General features: G+C 40.7%; 1 non-coding gene across 1 annotated transcript; it reads left to right on the top strand.

Moving 5' to 3' along the window:
• The first annotated feature begins 8,997 nt into the window (after positions 1-8,997).
• Positions 8,998-9,068, top strand: TRNAS-GCU (transfer RNA serine (anticodon GCU)). The gene has a single exon. It is a non-coding gene; the product is annotated as a tRNA-Ser (tRNA).
• The last annotated feature ends 739 nt before the right edge of the window (positions 9,069-9,807 follow it).

Here is a 9,807-nt window from a genome sequence, read left to right on the forward strand (position 1 = left end):
TTTAAAAACAGGACTCTGTCTCAAGAACAGGAAAAACTTCTGTTCCATTGCACAGCTACTGCCCATCACAGAAGAAAATTCACCTCCAGATTTTCTATTAGCTTTTCTAAAGGAAGAGATATCAAATCCAACCTTCTTTTTAATTTCACTTTTATTGAAGCCATTAAAAAATAGCTGGGTAAAACTAGAGACTTATCTGTCTTCACTTTATTCTCAGTGCCCAGCAAACTAATAGGAACAGATTAAGCCCTCAGGAAGCATTTGTGAATAGACAATGAATAAAAGCCCCCTAGGAAATTGCCATGCACTTTATACTTAATAACAGGTACCCACTGCTATTCTGATCAATCATTAAAAATATATATTCTGGCTTATAGCTGATTGCAAGTGTGTTCTTTTGTTTGTTTGTTCTTTATTGACAAACCCAAACAACATACAAACATAAGCATTTTTAACATACCAACATTCCATATATGATGTACAACCAAAATAGTAGTATTTTCATCACCATGATCATTTTTTAGAACATTTGCATCACTCCAGAAAAAGAAATAAAAAGAAAAAAAAAACTCATGCAGACCATACCCATTACCCCTCCCTCTCATTGGCCACTAGTGTTTCCATCTACCCAATATATTTTAACCTTTGTTCCCCTATTTTTTTCCTATACCCCTTTTCACTCCCTTTCATTGATCACTAGTATTTCAATCTACTCAATTTATTTGACATTTGTTCCCCCTGCTATTTATTTAATTTAATCCATATTTTTTACTCATCTCTTCATTCCATATATAAAAGGAGCCTCAGACACAAGGTTTTCACAATCATGCAGTCACATTGATTGCAAGTGTTTTTAAGTAAGCATAAGACTAAAAACTATTGGTGAATAATGAGAGCCAGAGAATTGAGTAGCTGGTGTAAAAGGCTCTGGTGGGCACCTACACCTAGTTAAGTTTCCCTTATGAAGCTCAACAGCAACAATATTTGGATGCCATCTGGGACGTACTTCCTCTCAAGGATCTGGGGGAGAATCCTTCTTGTCTCTTCCACCATTTGTTGGCGCCAGGTGATTCCAGTATATGGCAGCATCACTCCAGTCTCTGTCTCTTCACACAGCCATTTCTCCTGTGTCTCTCTGTCTCCTTTTATTTTTAATGGTACTTTTGTGAGGTATGGAATTATAGTTTGATAATTTACTTTCTGAATTCCATTGTATTCTGGCTTTCATATTTTCTGATAAGGAGGGTCATAATTCTCATCTTTTACCTCTGTGCATATTGAGACTTCCGTCTTCAGGCTACCTTCAAAATTTTTCTATTTTTCTTAGATATTTTTGCAGCTTAAATATATGTCTAGGTGGGATTGTATGACTTTTCTAATTTTTAGAAATACAAAAACAAAGACGTAAAACTCAGAAAAATATTTATTTACATAGAAAAGCCTTTTATTCCTTGCCAGTTAGAGTCCCCATAGACTCCAATATGAGGAAATAAACAGTTTGAAACCCCCATCTCTCCACAAAAACATTGACAAAACAACCAGAAATTGTTAGGATGGCTGTCAGAAATGTGGGAAACAACTAAAGTTCTTGTCATAGTCAGGTTCATGTGTCAACTTTGCTATGTGGTGGTACCTAGTCATCTGGTCAGGCAAGTGCTGGCCTGTCTGTTGCTATGAGGACATTTCATGGACTTAAATCATGATTATTCATTTGTAATCAGCTTTGGGGAATGTCTTCTGCAGTCTAATCATTGGATTTTAAGGAGGATTCAGAAGAGACAGTCAGTCTTCCTGTGTCAGCCTGTGAGTCTCTCCTGTGGAGTTCATCCAGACCCTTCATTGGAATCACCAGCTTCTCAGTCTATCCTACAGATTTTGGATTCTTCTATTCCCATGGTTGCCCAGCCAGACTCTCCTGAGTGTTCACTAAGGACCTTCATGGGAGTACCAGCTTGCAGCATGCCCTACAGACCTTGGACTCTACATTCCCGCAGTTACATGAGACACTTTTATAAATTTTACAGATATCACCTGCTAATTCTGTTTCTCTAGAGAACCCTAGCTAATACAACTTGGTACCAGCTGTGGTTTTAAGAAACAGAATCTTTAAAATGGGCTTTACAATTGATTTTCTACTCTGACTGGACACAAAGGCACTAAAGACTCTGTTTCCTGTAATCAGAATGACACTGCCAGTCCATGGGGCAAGCTGACAAAAGAGATAGTCAAAATATCACCACTGGATTCTTCTAATTCTTCACTTGTATGAAGCCAGGCTCTGGGAGATAATTTTTTTGACATCTTTATGGAGTTTTCTGGAAATAGAGGGTATAGAGATTTTGGCTGGTTATTGTTAGATATGCTGCATACATTAATGAAGGAAAGGGATGAGCTGAAGGCTTCAAATGAGAAGCTCACATACCGTATGACAGATGTAAATTTTCTGTGAGTGCCCTGAAGGAAAATCTTATTTCTTGTCACTGCAGACTTGAGATCTCTGAAAATCAGATGCAGAAACATTGTTAGAGTAGCAACTTTAAAACATAAACTGAGATCTCAATCTTGTGAGATGTCTGCTGTTAAAATGAGGGCACTGATTGGAAAGGAGTGAGAACCTGAAAAATGAAATGAAAAATGAGGTGGCATGTGGATTGATAATGATGTCAGTGGAGAGGTTGAAACCTTGGTCATGCTGAGTCTTTCTAGATAATCCTGTAATAGTCTCCCTGAGCACATGGCCACCACACCTCCAGCCTGCCCTAAGGAGTTGCCCACCCAACATTCACGTGAAGGGATCAATCCTAGAGTGATTAATCATGTTTGACAAGATGAAACTACAAATGAATGCCCTGAAGCAGTTGGCTTGGAAGATTCTTCTAATTCTTTTCATGACCCACCCCACCCATGCCTCATTTCTTTCAGACATATAACTAGACTAAAGTCCCAACAGACCCCAAAAGGTGAGGTACAAAGTGTCACCCATGAGGAGGTACATTATACTCAAAGAGAACCCTATGAGTTTTCCAATTTATATAGCTAGAAATCAGGGAAATGTGTGTGGCAATGGATTTTTTTAACTTTTTTATTTTATAGTATAACATATATACAAAGAAAAGAAATAAAAAGCAATAGTTTTCAAAGAACTCTTCAACAAGTGGTTGCGGGACAGATCCCAGAGTTTGTCATGGGCTACCATACAATCCGCTCATATTTCTCCATCTAGCTGCTCCAGAATATAGGAGGCTAAAGGGCTTAAATACCTTTTTATTATCACAATCAATGTTTTTCCCTCTTTTTTGTGAAAAATAACATATATACAAAAAAGCTATAAATTTTAAAACACATCACCACAATTAGTTGTTGAAAATTCAGACTTTGACATGGGTTACATCAATTTTCTTTTCTTAATGAATTTGTTTTTATTTATGATACATAACCACAAACAAACACAAACATTTTTATCATATGATCATTCCGTTCTTGTTATATACTCAATAACTCACACTATCATCACATAGTTGTATATTCATTATCATGATCATTTCTTAGAACATCTGTATCAATTCAGAAAAAACAATAAAAAGAAAGCAGAAAAAATATTCATACATACCATACCCCTTATCCCTCCCCTTCACCGATCACCAGCATTTCAATCTACTAAATTTATTTTTCTATTTGTTCCCCCTATTATTTATTTATTTTTAATTCATATGTTTTACTTGACAATGGATTTTAAGGGTGTAAGGTAATGGTGGGAGGAATATAAAGCTGGATCATGCTGAATTTATTGATATGGGTCCACTAATCAGAGATTCTGCATTCAAAGTTATAGCTTGAGGGGTTGGAAAGGGTGTTAACAGTATGTTGGATCCTTGGATGAAACACGGATCAAAAGGTGGTCAACAGTACCTGAGGTTGAAATACCAGTGCTGTCTGGGTATAATGCTGATGAGAAAATCCAACAGATTAGAGAGATTAGAATGTTAGAATGGATTTATCGTAGAAAACCTGCTCATACACCCCAGGAATGTCCAGAGGATGCACCATTTACCAGAACTGTGGGAAATAGTGAGGCTAGGTTCATCATCTCTGAAGAACTCTATAGTCGTCCTTCTCTGTATGTCAGCTATTACCCTGGGAAGTGCTGTCACTGAGCTTGAATCCTTAAACACAATGGGGATGATCAGATCCAGAGTTGGCAGAAACCAGGTGGCAGCACTTAATCACCAAAGACAAGCTGGACATGGCTATCATAATGGACATCAGACTCAAAGCAGAAGTCAAAATAATCTGACTCAAAGAGATTTGTGGCATTGGCTAGTAGATCATGGAGTACCTAGAAGTACAATAGATGGGAAGTCTACTAAATTCTTATTTGACCTATAAAAGTAAAAGAGTTAAAGGTCAAATGAACAGAAATCTAACTTGAATTACAAAAAACAGAGGATCATGGCCGCTTAATCAATATCCAGATTTGAGACAGTTTACAGACCCAGATCCCCTTCAGTGAGGGGGAGGCTAGGTCCCTTTGGATGAGGACCTTATTACACTGCCACAAATTTATGCTGTTAATCTTCCAAACCTTCCCCAAGGACACAGACAGCCTTTTACCAGGGTGACTGTACAATGAGTAAAAGGAAATAATCAGATATTTGGGGAGTTATTAGACACTGGTTCAGAAGTGACATTAATTGCAAGGAACCCAAACCATCACTGTGATCCACAGTCAAAGCAGGGACTTATGGAGGTCAGGTGATTGATGAAGTTTTAGCTCAGGCCCATCTCACCATGGGTCCATTGGGTCCTCTGACCCATCCTGTAGTTATTTCCCCAGCTCCAGAATGCATACTTGGAATAGACATACTGAGCAATGGGCAAAATCTCCACATTGGCTCTCTAACTCATGGAGTGAAGGCTATTATGGTAAGAAAGGCCAAGTGGAAGCCATGAGAACTTCCCCTACCTAGCAAAATATTACATTAGAAGAAATATTGGATTCCCGGAGGGATTGCAGAGATTCCTGCCACACTTAAGGACTTGAAGGATGCAGGATTGGTGATTCCTACCACATACCCATTCAACTCTCCTATTTGGTCTGTGCAGAAAACAGATGGGTCTTGGAGGATGACAGTGGGTTATAGTAAGCTCAGCTAGGTGGTAACTCCAGTTGCAGCTGCTGTTCCAGATGCGTAATCATTGCTTGAGCAAACCAATACCTCCCATGGTAAATGGTATGCAGCTATTGATCTGGCAAATGCTTTTTTCTCAATAGCTGTTAGTAAGGACCACCAGAAACAGTTTGCTTTCAGCTGTCAATGTCAGCAATATATTTTCACAGTCCTACCTCAGGGGTATATTATCTCTCCAGCCCTATGCCATAATCTTGTCCACAGGATCTCAATCATTTCTCCCTTCCACAAGACATCACAATGGTACATTATATTGATGATATCATGTTGATTGGACCCAGTGAGCAAGAAGTAGTAACTACTTTAGACTTATTAGTAAGGCATTTGCATGTCAGAGGATGGGAGACATATCCAACAAAAATATGTGTCCTTCCATTTCAGTGAAATTTCTAGGTGTCCAGTGGTGTGGGGCATGTCAAGATATCCCTTCTGAGGTGGATAAGTTGCTGCATCTGGACCCTCCTATGACCAAAAAAGAGGCACCATGCCTAGTTGGTCTCTTAGGATTTTGGTGACAATATATTCCTCATTTGGGCGTGCTACGCTGGTCCATTTATTGAATGACCAGAAAAGCTGCTAATTTTGAGTGGGGACCTGAACAAGAGGAGGCTCTGTGACAGGTCCAGGCTTTTGTAGAAGCTGCTTGGCCACTTAGATCATATGATTCAGCAGATCCAATGGTGCTGGAAGTGTCAGTGGCAAGTAGAGATGCTGTCTGGAGCCTTTAGCAGAACTGTATAAGAGAATCACAATGCAGACCCCGATAGTTTTTGGCCTGCTACTGGGCCTTAATAGAGACTGACTACTTAACCATGGGCCACCAAGTTATCATGAGATCTGAGTTTCCTACCATAAGCTGGGTGTTGTGTGACCCACCAAGCCATAAAGTTGGTCCTGTGCAGCAGCACTCCATCATAAAATGGAAATGGTATATATGAGATAGGATCAGAGCAGGTCCTGATGGTACAAGTAAGTTACATGTTGAAGTGGCCCAAATGCCCATGGCTTGCCCTCCTGCCACATTACCTTCTCTTTCTCAGGCCAGAGGTATGGCTTCTTGGGGAGTTCCTTACAGTGAATTGACTGAGGAACAGAAAACTCGGGTCTGGTTTGCAGATGGTTCTGCCCAATATGCAGCTACCACCAAAAAGTGGACAGCTGCAGCAGTCCATCCCCTTTCTGAGATGTCCCTGAAGAACAGTAGTGAGGGGAGATTCTCCCAGTGGACATAAGTTCAAGCAGTGCACGTGGTTGCTTATTTTGCCTGGAAAGAGAACTGGCCTGATGTGCATTTGTATACTGACTCATGGGCTGTTGCTGATGGTATGACTGGATAGCCAGGGACTTGGAAAGAATATGATTGGAAATTTGGGGACAAAGAGGTCTGGGAAAGAGGCATGTGGATAGACCTTTCTGAATGGGCTAAAAACATGAACATATTTCACATTTGTGTCCCATGTGAGTGCACTAGAGGGTAACTTCAGCAGAGGAAGGTTTTAATAATGAAGAGGATAAGATTATTTGTTCTGTGGATATCAGAAACTCCTGTCATTTCCCAATAGGTTCATGAACAAAATGGTCATGGTGGTAGGGATGAAGGCTATGCATGAACTCAGTAACATGGACCTCCACTAATCAAGGCTGACCTGGCTACAGCTGCTGCTGAGTGGTCAATCTGTCAGCAGCAGAGACCCATACTCAGCCCCCAATATGACACCATTCCCTGAGGTGATCAGCCAGCTACATGGTGGCAAGTTGATTATATTGGACCACTCCCATCAGGGAAGGGGCAGCAATTTGTTCTAACTGGACTAGACACATAATCTGGATATGGGTTTGCTTTCCCTGCATGCAATGCTACCAACACTACCATCCATGGATGTACAGAATGCCTTATCCATGGTCATGGTATTCCACACAGCATTGCTTCTGATCAACGGATCCACTTCACAGTAAATGAAGTGTGGGAATGAGCATATGATCATGGAATTCTCTGGTCTTATCATTTTCCCCATCATCCAGAGGTGGCTGGATTGATAGAACTGTGGAATGGCATTTTAAAGCACAATTACAGTGCTAACTAGGTGGCACTAACTTGCTGGCCTGGGGTGATGTTTTCCTTTGAGGCTGTGTATGCTCTGAATCAGTGTCCGCTGTGGGATTCTTTTTCTCCCATAGCTGGGATCCATGGGTCCAGGAACCAAGGGGTGGAAATTGGAGTGGCACCACTCACTATTAATCCTAGCAATCCATTAGGAAAATGTTTACTTCTTGTCCTTGTGACCTTGAGCTAAGCTGATTACAGGTCTTAGTTCCAGAAAGGGGGGAAGGGTGCTTCCACCAGGAGAAACAACAGTGATTTCATTTAACTGGAAGCTAAGACTGCCACCTGATCACTTTGGGCTACTCATGCCCCTGGATCAACAAGTCAAGAAGGGAATTACTTTGCTGCTGAGGTGATTGACCCTGACTATCAGGAGAAATAGGGCTGCAGCTGCACAATGGAGGTAAAGAAGAGATTTCCTGGAATGTAGGTGATCCCCTAGAGTGTTTTTTAGTACTACCATGCCCTGTGATTAAAATCAATGGAAAACCACAACAACCCAAATCCAGGCAGAACAACCAATGACTCTCAAACTTCAGGAATGAAGGTTTGGGTCACCCCACCAGAAAAGATCATGGCCAACTGAAGTGCTTGCTGAGGATAAAGGGAACATGGAATGGGCAGTGCAAGAAGGTTCTGATAAATTTAGAATTCTACCACTGAACTACACATACACCCCCTTTCCTCCAATTCTTAAGTTGCCCTGTTCTTGATTCAACGGTGATTTGGTCTCTATAGAACTGGAGTAGTTAGGGTTTTCTAGAGAAACAGAACAAGCAGCAGATATACATAGATAAAGAAATTTATGAAATTGGCTCATGTAACCATGGGAGTGTAGATCAGTTAAGAAATGGGGACTGTTATGCTGTTTTCTTCATGTTAGTGTATTTAAATTGTAAGATACTAAGTTTAAGAGTGAATATTACCCAAGGACTTCCACCCTATCTGGGGTGATTTATTGCATTTCCTATTGTATGCAGGACAGTTGGGTATTGTTAGGTGAGGAAAAAATGTGTCTGTTATTGTTTTCTATTTAGAGATTAAGCATGGTTTAAGGTGATGTGTACAGTTGCCAAGTTGACAAGGAATGGACTGTCATGGTCAGGTTCATGTGTCAACTTGTCCACGTGGTGTTTCCAAGTCATCTGGTCAGGCAAGTGCCAACCAGTCTGTTGTTATGAGGACATTTCATGGACTTAAATCATTATTACATCAGCTACATCCACAGATGATCTCAGAAGAGACAGTCACTCTTTTTGGTTCAGCTGGTGAACCTCTCCTTTGGAGTTCACCTACAGCCTTCATCAGAGTCACCAGCTTCACAGCCTTCCCTACGGACTTTGGACTTCCAGTCTTACACTTGTCCAGCCAGGTTCTCCTGAGAGTTCATTGAGAACTTTAGCAGTTACCAGCTTGCAGCCTGGCCCACAGACCTTTGAAACTTGCATTCCCAAAGTTGCCCAGTAAGCCTCTCCTGAGAGTTCATTGAGCACCTTCATAGGAGTTACTAGCTTGTAGGCTGCCCTACAGACCTTGGACTCTACACTCCCATGGTTACATGAGCCAATTTCATAAATTTCTTTATCTATGTATATCTGCTGCTTGTTCTTTTTCTCTAGAAAACCCTAACTACTCCAGTTCTATAGAGACCAAATCACCATTGAATCAAGAACAGGGCAACTTAAGAATGGGAGGAAAGGGGGTGCATGTGTAGTTCAGTGGTAGAATTCTCACCTGCTATGTGGGAGACCTGGGTTTAATTCCCAGCCCATGCATTTCCCAAACAAACAAGCAAAAAAATAAAATAGGAGGAAAGCTTTGTTGCATTTTTACTCACCCTTGCTGCTCACCCTACCCAGTCTTGCACCTGTTTTAAAAAGGGTAGCACACATTCCCAGTGTAGTACCCTATTTTCTGGTCCAGAAGGGAGCAGAGCAGACCTTATTTGCAAATTATTTGCTCCAAACTGTCTGGGGGCAATCTGAAGGACTGATACAAGGCACTTATCTCTGTTTTGCCTAGTTCAAAACCCATTCATGATGGAAAAGTGGCACATATTTCCAAAACATAAGGTTCGGTGCAAGTTCAAGTTAGACCTGAGACAGTATTGCTAACAGCTTAGTGACTATTGTAATACCCCAACAGAGCCAATCTGCAAAGCCTTGGATAGGTGTCTTTTTATTGTTTAGTTTTGTTCTTTAAGCTCCTGCACTCAAGGAAATCTCATTCAAAACACTAGGTGAAGGTCATGTTCCAACAGTACCATCATGTTAAATCTTAGCTGTCCAACAGCCACCCAGTTACAGCTTACATAAAATGGAATCCCAACGACCCATTTCCCCGTCTCTAAACTACATTCCCCACCCCAAAGTTTTTCTGGTGAGGATATCTTTGTAAAAGAATATTAACATTGCCCTATGTTTTCTTGTGGTAGGAATTATCAAAAGCAAAATTACAGTGAGCTGTACAGATGAAGGACTTTACCCTTCCATGAAACAAGACATTGTTCTGGAA

The sequence above is a fragment of the Tamandua tetradactyla genome, chromosome 16 (assembly GCF_023851605.1).
Source record: "Tamandua tetradactyla isolate mTamTet1 chromosome 16, mTamTet1.pri, whole genome shotgun sequence".
In the NCBI taxonomy this organism is placed as follows: domain Eukaryota; kingdom Metazoa; phylum Chordata; class Mammalia; order Pilosa; family Myrmecophagidae; genus Tamandua; species Tamandua tetradactyla.